The sequence below is a fragment of the Schistocerca cancellata genome, chromosome 4 (genome assembly GCF_023864275.1).
Source record: "Schistocerca cancellata isolate TAMUIC-IGC-003103 chromosome 4, iqSchCanc2.1, whole genome shotgun sequence".
Classification (NCBI taxonomy): Eukaryota; Metazoa; Arthropoda; class Insecta; order Orthoptera; family Acrididae; genus Schistocerca; species Schistocerca cancellata.
Window position 1 is genome coordinate 188430580 of NC_064629.1, and position 9181 is coordinate 188439760.

Below are 9181 nucleotides of genomic sequence, written 5' to 3' on the forward strand. Positions count from 1 at the left end.
TAGTCCTCCAGCCACCGTTGCAGTGGCGTGAGAGTGCCTACCTTACTGCAAACAGGTCCATTTCGTGATTAAAGCTACGTGATGTGGCTGTAGTACTCTACAATGCCAAGCGAATAACGTGTCTATCCATTAGGGCGTTGGCTGCGTGCGGCCGTTCAGATCCTGAATGACGTCTAGTACGGTCCTCCTGCATCTGCCGAGTCCGTATTAACATCAAAGTCGTGGATTCCAATCAACGCGAGCAGCCCTATAGCAGTACGGTCAACCGAAATCTCGGTAAACCACGGTTCCGCCGCTTTCGAGTTTCTATACGTGCTGGTAACTCTTTCTCTTCATGCTCGAAGTATACCACGATTATCTCGCATATTCAGATGTGGTTTCGGAACGGTTAGCCGTCTGCGTAATCTTACCTTACACAGGGTGAATCACCTAAAACTTGCACAGCAGATTTTCCGAAAACGGAAAGTGCTATTGATATACGGTTTTCACAAAACGGACTGGTAGTGTGAGTCTCGCATTGTTAGCCAATAAACAGATTGTAATTGTACTTAGAAAGTATGTTTTTGTGCAAACATATTCTATTTCAGATGGAACAATGCCTGTTGACATTAATAAACTGAAAGTAGGCTAAACTACAATTTCAGTGGCGTTTCTTGCAAGATTTTAGTGCGAGTCGTTTACGAGATATCGTGCACTGAAGCGCCAAAGAAACTGATGTAGGCAAGCGTATTGACTTACAAAGGCAGGAGACGGCACTGCGGTCGGCAACGCTATATAAGACAACAAGTGTCTGGCGCAGTTGTTAGATTGGTTACTGCTGCTACAGTGGCAGGTTATTAAGATTTAAGTGAGTTTGAATGTGGTGTTATAGTTGGCCCACGAGCGATGGGACACAGCATCTTCGAGGCAGCGATACAGTGAGGATTTTCCCGTACGACCACTTCACGAGTGTAACGTTAACATCAGAAATCCAGTAAAACATCAAATCTCCGACATAGTTGCGGCCAGAAAAAGATCCTACAAGAAAGGAATCCAACGACGACTAAAGAGCATCATTCAACGTGACAGAAGTGCAGCCCGTCCTCTAATTGCTGCATATTTCAATGCTGGGCCTTTAACAAGTGTCACGGTGCGGACCATTCAATGAAACATCATCGATATGGGCTTTCGGAGCCGAAGGCTCACACGTGTACCCTTGATGACTGCACGACGGAAAGATTTATGTCTCGCCTGGACTCGACGACAACAACATTGGACTGTTAATGACTGGAAACATGTTGCCTGGTCGGACACGTCTCGTTTCAAATTGTATCGAACGGATGGAAGTGTGCGGGTATCAAGACAACCTCATGAATCCAAGGACCCTTCATGTCAGCAGCGGACTATTCAAGATGGCGGAGGCTCTGTAATAGGGTGGGGCGTGTGCAGTTGGAGTGATATGGGACCCCTGACACGTGTAGATACGACTGTACTGTACGTACGTAAGCATCCTGTCTGATCACATGCTTCCATTCATGTCCATTGTGCATTCCGACGGACTTGGGCAATTCCAGCAGGACAATGCGACACCCCACACGTCCAGAATTGCTACATAGTGGCTCCAGGAACACTCTTCTGATTTCAGACTCTTCCGCTGGTCACCAAACTCCCCACACATGAACATTATTGAGCATATCTGGTATGCTTTGCAATGTACTGTTTAGATGAGATCTCCATCCCCTCGTAATATTACGGATTTGTGGACAGCCCTGCAGGATTAATGGTGTCAGTCCCCTCTAGCACTACTTCAGACATTAGTCGAGTCCATGCCATGTCGTGTTACGGCACTTCTTCGTGCTCTCGTGGGCACTAGACGATATTTGGCAGGTGTACCAGTTTCTTAGGCTCTTCAGTGTATTTTTAAAAGTTTACACACCGACAGTTGTTTGTGCCATCCAACCAGCGTATGATTGCTTTTCAATGTACTTGTGTGTCCTTTGAGTGATCTTTGGCTTGCTAGTCATTTAGTGCGTGACAGTAGGTCGTGAGTGGTCGATGGTATTTACCAATGCAGACAAAAGCCGACATGCTCATGATGTATGGAGAGTGTAGGAAGAAGGCAATTCGTTCTTTTACGATTATATCCCGACAGATGTCAACCATCTAGGCAATTATTTATCAACCTCTTCAACCAGGTATGTGAAAGTGGTAGTGTAACACTTAGACAACGTACAGAAGGAAACATATGACGACAGAAGAGAGTGAAATTAATGTTCTTGCCGCTTCTCACGTTAGCTCCCGCGCAATGGCACGAGAAGGTGGCATGCGAGAGGCAAATGTCTTATGCAATCTGCATCGACGTAGGTTACATCCCTATCACATCTCTCGCCATCAAGAGCTCCATGGAAGCAATTACGAGAACCGTGTTAGCTTCTGTACATGCGCCCTAAGACGGTACTCTACAGATGTATGATGCATCTTGTTTAGTGATGGAACCACATTTATCATAGATGGTCAGGTAAACTGCCGAATCATGCATTGATCTCTTGCCAGCCCCGTTGGCTTCGTCAGGTGGAACGTCTGTGTCCATGGAGTGTAAACGTGTGCTGTGGGATAGTGAACCATCATCTCATAGGCCCGTTATTCATAGACAAAACACTGAATCTGCTCAAGTATCTGTGGGGAAAGCTGAAAGACGCCCTTTACTAGGTCATACCAACTACATCCGATGAAATGCAATGACGTATTACGAGGTGCATTCAAGTTCTAAGGCCTCCGATTTTTTTTCTCCGGACTGGAAAGAGATAGAAACATGCGCATTGTTTTACAATGAGGCCACGTTCATTGTCAATACGTCCCAGAGATGGTAGCACCGTACGGCAGATGGAATTTTACCGCCAGCGGCGAGAATGAGAACTGTTTTAAATACTTAAAATGGCGACGTTTTCCTTACTTGAACAGCGTGCAATCATTCGTTTTCTGAATTTGCTTGGTGTGAAACCAATTGAAATTCATCGACAGTTGAAGGAGACATGTGGTGATGGGGTTATGGATGTGTCGAAAGTGCGTTCGTGGGTGCGACAGTTTAATGAAGGCAGAACATCGTGTGACAACAAACCGAAACAACCTCGGGCTCGCACAAGCCGGTCTGACGACATGATCGAGAAAGTGGAGAGAATTGTTTTGGGGGATCGCCGAATGACTGTTGAACAGATCGCCTCCAGAGTAGGCATTTCTGTGGGTTCTGTGCACACAATCCTGCATGACGACTTGAAAATGCGAAAAGTGTCATCGAGGTGGGTGCCACGAATGCTGACGGACGACCACACGGCTGCCCGTGTGGCATGTTGCCAAGCAATGTTGACGCGCAACGACAGCATGAATGGGACTTTCTTTTCGTCGGTTGTGACAATGGATGAGAGGTGGATGCCATTTTTCAATGCAGAAACAAAGCGCCAGTCAGCTCAATGGAAGCACACAGATTCACCGCCACCAAAAAAATTTCGGGTAACCGCCAGTGCTGAAAAAATTATGGTGTCCATGTTCTGGGACAGCGAGGGCGTAATCCTTACCCATTGCGTTCCAAAGAGCACTACGGTAATAGGTGCATCCTACGAAAATGTTCTGAAGAACAAATTCCTTCCTGCACTGCAACAAAACGTCCGGGAAGGGCTGCGCGTGTGCTGTTTCACCAAGACAACGCACCCGCACATCGAGCTAACGTTACGCAACAGTTTCTTCGTGATAACAACTTTGAAGTGATTCCTCATGCTCCCTACTCACCTGACCTGGCTCCTAGTGACTTTTGGCTTTTTCCAACAATGAAAGACACTCTCCGTGGCCGCTCATTCACCAGCCGTGCTGCTATTGCCTCAGCGATTTTCCAGTGGTCAAAACAGACTCCTAAAGAAGCCTTCGCCGCTGCCATGGAATCATGGCGTCAGCGTTGTGAAAAATGTGTACGTCTGCAGGGCGATTACGTCGAGAAGTAACGCCAGTTTCATCGATTTCGGGTGAGTAGTTAATTAGAAAAAAAATCGGAGGCCTTAGAACTTGAATGCACCTCGTACTACAGCCTGCTCGGGGATCTCAGCTGAAATGTTAGCACGTGTGCAGCAGTCGTTCCATACCAGTCTAGAAGCGTGTATTGCAGCTGCCCGTGCTCATTTCGAACACAACCTGTGATGGTCAGCTGCCTCGTTACTGGCCAGAATCCATATAACTGGTGTATGTACTTGTGATGTTCTTCAGCGTGTTTTACCTCAGGTGTGTGGGAACTTTTCAAAATACGGTATCTCGTAAGCAACTCGCACTAGAATCCTGCAACAAACACAACTGACATTCTAATTTACCCTATAGTTGGTTTGTTAATGTCAATAGGCATTGTTCCATTTAAAAAAGTGCATTTTTGCACAAAAATAAACTTTCTAAGTATTTTTACTCTCTGTTGATTGGCTAACAGTATGAACCCAGACTACCAGTCCATCAATAGCAGTTTCAACCTCCGTAATATTTGGGTTGCGAGTTGTAGGTGATTCACCCTGTATACGATTTGCGGTTATAAAATAAGGGACTGATGCTGTCACACAGCAAGTGCGCACGCGCCAAATATAAATGACCAATAGCTGTAAAGCGTGAAACCTTTTCAGTCGCATGCGGCATCTCTGGTGCCTGTATACAAATCAGTGTGGCCGTGCCCTTCGTTTGTGTAAGAGCTGTTATTTTGTTTTGCCTGGAAAATTATACGTGTAATAATAGAGCAACGAATTGTCGTGAAACTCTTCATAAATCTTGGAAAAACTGCCACTGGAACCTATTTTTTACTAAAAGAAGCTTGTGGTGAAAACCGTTTGGCAAGTGCGCTAGTTTTTGAACGGTTCTAGCTTTTCCAAGATGACCGAGAGGACGTTGAAGGTTATTTACCCCCGGGATGCCCTTCAACATAAAAAACGGATGAAAATATCGAAAAAATAGTGAATCTGAACCGATCTGACTATCGATTGAGTATTCGATCGGTTGCTGAAACTGTAGGAACTGGCAAAGAATGCGTAAGGCAAATTTTACGTAACCATTTTAATACGACAAAAGCGTGTGCGGAAGTGTCGCTGAAAATTCTCACTATTGAACAAAAAGAAGCACGTGAAAATGTTTGCCCTGCCCCGAAACTTTGAATACCATTGAAAACAATCATAATTTCTTGGAAAGAGTGATATCATGTGACGAATCTTGGTTTTTCGCTTCTGATCCAGAGACTAAGCGCTAATCCACCCAATGGAATGGCCCAGCTTCACCGAGAGCGAAAAGGGCTGGAATGAGCAATTCAAGATTAAAAGCGATATTTATGGAATTTTGTGTCTTCACTGGGTTCATAATTGTGAAATTGTTAATCAAGATTGCGACCTTGAGGTTCTTGCTTAACTCCATGAGAAAATAAGAAAAAAATATACGACCCGAATTGTGGAAGAACAAGTCATGGGTTGTGCATCAGGACAATGCACCGTTCATACCGTATTATCTTTTAAGAGGTTTATAGCGAAGTATAGGAGCCAAGTGTTACACCATCCACTTTATTCGCCTGACCTAGCATAGTGTGACTTTCATCTATTCACCAAGGTAAAATCTGCATTAAAGCGAACAAGATTTCAGTCCGTTGAAGCAGTGAAAGAGAAAGCGGCACGCGTCATCAAGTACATCACAACACTTTTCCCATCAATGGAAAATTCTCATAGAGCTTTGCAGTGATAGAGAACTGGAGTACATTGAGCGTCACCGTAACTCAACATGACAGGTTTTGAAACAAAATGTTTTATAACAGCAGTTCCATTGTTTTGTAGCCACACCTCGTACAGTTTGTAGATATGGTTACTCATAGCTACTTTGTGCAATTGCGTGGAAATGCCATTCGCACATCCAAACACGCAGTACCCCTCATTCTAGTTTGACGTTTGTCGCATATCGTCTTCATGCTGCTGAGGAAGGGCGTACGTATAACAATAACACATCTCCCTGGTTCGCTTAGTAGGTCACGACTAATTCTTCGCTCGGCAGAACGCGAGTGAGACCCTGTTTCACACTGTTCCACTCTATGAAATAATCACGCCTTAGATCCCGCAGGGGTAGAAGCTATCTATTATCTACTGCAGGGTGAACCAAATAAAAGTGGCCCGGACGAGTGGAACACCAATAACGGAGGAGGAAAAGACCGAAAGTTACCTTCAACATGATGCAGCAACTGCCCATACAGCGGGTCAAACTTGTAGCACATTTACACAATCTTCGCGTCTGACAGACTTCTTAGCAGAGGTCAATCTGTTCGCGCTTCTAACTGGCCACCCAGCTTACCTGATCTGTCAGTGAGCGATTACTCTGTGTGGGAAGCCCTCAAGTCCAAGGTTTGTCGCAACAACCTTCATAGTCTTCAAGAACTGCAGCAGAACGTTTTGGATGAGATTGTAGCAATTCCAGCAGTCCAACCTCGATCCACCTTCAGCAACTTGCTGACCAGGACCCAGAAGTGCCAAGAGATGAATGGTGGTCACTTCTAACATCTTGAAGGTATGTGCTAAGGTGTGATCAGGGTAGATCCAGAAAATAAAGTCGGTAGTTGCTAACCACAAGGTTGAATGTGTATAATATCTTTGAGTAGGAGGATCTTTGATGGTTAAGAGAGCTGGGCGCGCGCAGGTTTAAGGGAGGAGTCGCAGGTAGGTGCCCGGAGGAAGCAGACGTGTGGTGTCAGCGTCAAGGTAGGTCGCTGCCCCTGACCAAACTTAAGCACGTAAATGAGAGAAGATATATAATCATTTCAAATTGGCTTTGTTAGATAATGTTCAGAGTTAGGATCTATATGTCCAAGGTTCGACACAGTAAGCGTTCTGTAAAATTTTTTGTAAGAGTGATTCGTGCTACAAAATGTTGGAAATGGTGGGTATTGTGTATGACTTAAAATTTTAACAATATATATATATTGAGATCAACATTGTGTTTAAATCTAACAGCCTGAATCATAATCCACATCCTTTGCTTGTACTGAATATGAAAATGAGTAGTAAAGTAAAATGGTTCAAATGGCTCTGAGCACTATGCGACTTAACTTCTGAGGTCATCAGTCGCCTAGAACTTAGAACTAATTAAACCTAACTAACCTAAGGACATCACACACATCCATGCCCGAGGCAAGATTCGAACCTCCGACCGTAGCGCTCACGCGGTTCCAGACTGTAGCGCCTTTAACCGCACGGCCGGCCGGTGTGGCCAAGCGGTTTAAGGCGCTACAGTCTGGAACCGTGTGGCAGCTACGGTCGCAGGTTCGAATCCTGCCTCGGGCATGGATGTGTGTGATGTCCTTAGGTTAGTTAGGTTTAAGTAGTTCTAAGTTCTAGGGGACTGATGACCTTAGAAGTTAAGTCCCATAGTGCTCAGAGCCATTTGAGCCATTTAACCGCACGGCCACACCGGCCGGCAGTAAAGTAAAGTTACCCACCAATGAAAGAACGTAAATAAAATAAGGCCTCTATGCAATATATATGTGCAGTTCATAGTTTGAAATCGATTTTGGTATAACTAACGTTATCAGAGCGAAGTTATTTCAAATAACTAATTATATGCCATTGTGCAACTGGCATTATTCAAGTCAAGATATAATTTCATTAAGTAAACATCAGGGTCAAAAGTTAACTTTTCAGTACCATCTTAATACCATTGCACAAACGGCATTATTCTCTTAAACTTGATTGCTGAGTCAAATACATGTTGCATTTTTTGGCAAAATGGAGGATTGCAAGAAACAAGTTACAGACGCAGTCAGATGCAGGTTTGTTGAATAATTAATTTAGAACGATCTTATCAATGATGGGCAACGGCCTTGCCGCAGTGGATACACCGGTTCCCGTCAGATCACCGAAGTAAAGCGCTGTCGGGCATGGCCGGCGCTTGGATGGGTGACCGTCCGGGCCGCCATGAGCTGTTGCCATTTTTCGGGGTGCACTCAGCCTCGTGATGCCAATTGAGGAGCTACTCGACCGAATAGTAGCGGCTCCGGTCAAAGAAAACCATCATAACGACCGGGAGAGTGGTGTGCTGACCACACGCCCCTCCTATCCGCATCCTCACCTGAGGATGACACGGTGGTTGGATGGTCCCGATGGGCCACTTGTGGCCTGAAGACGGAGTGCTGCTTTTATCAATGATACTTTCACAAATAAAAAAGCATACAATTTTGGTAAGATGCTTTCAATCTGCTATAGTCGGGTTTGTAACGTATTTCCTTTCCTCTGCTGTGTTTCTTTGTAACCTGGAAGTCTGTTCTCCGGGCCACTTTTATTTGCCCCACCCTGTGTTAAGACACCGACTACAATTGGTCTTATGGCTTGCATTACATACGTTATAACGAAAACAAAGACGTCATAATTATATCGCATCTTAACTCTGACTAAACGTCTACTGAAAGAATTTTTAAAAAAGGCAGGAAGCGATATATGAGTGCGTTCCCCGCACGTTGACCACCGTTGGGAGCCGCAAATTGTCGGTCAGACCGCGTCGTGCTCGTTAATCGCCGACCGCAGCCTGAATCAAACTGTCGCGTGGCCGCCTCCTATTTGATTTTGACCAGGCAACGACGTTTGTCCGTAGCTGCTGCCGTACGAGGTAAACTTGCCAAGGGAAGTTCGTAGTTGGCATATTAGTCAAAACTTGTCACAAAGAGTAAGTTACTGTACATCCAGAACTCATGCTACATACCACAATCAGACCCTTACACATAGATTGCAGCCTTACACATAAAAACGGTACCCACGCGGAAATGAAACACAGGACCTGCGCAATATGCTATCACATTTCACCACTCAGGATTCAGGTTGCCATAATGTACAACGGTTTCTATTCTGAGCCGTAGAAAGTTTCAGAAATATCACCATTCTGAGACCGAGCAAACCTCCTACTTACACCTCATCCTCCCAATCTAACAGCCTAAAATTTGACTGCACAAAAGTTGTTGAATTTACGAGACATGTTGAGGAAGTACGTGTCCTGTGACCAGAACGGGCTGTGTTTGTTTTTGGTTTTTGAAGTTTGGCAACACTGAATAATAGAGAGAGGTACCCTGATCAGAGCGAGCATCGCAGGAACACGGTGGTATGTAAATTCACGTTGTAGCCTCCAGTTGTGTGAAAGACATCTGTAAGAACTCCCGCCAAATGCGAGT

At 45.0% G+C, this 9181-nt stretch overlaps 1 pseudogene; it reads left to right on the top strand.

Annotated features, from left to right (window-relative positions):
* Positions 1 to 7833: 7833 nt before the first annotated feature.
* LOC126185734 (5S ribosomal RNA) lies at positions 7834 to 7951 on the top strand (annotated as a pseudogene).
* The last annotated feature ends 1230 nt before the right edge of the window (positions 7952 to 9181 follow it).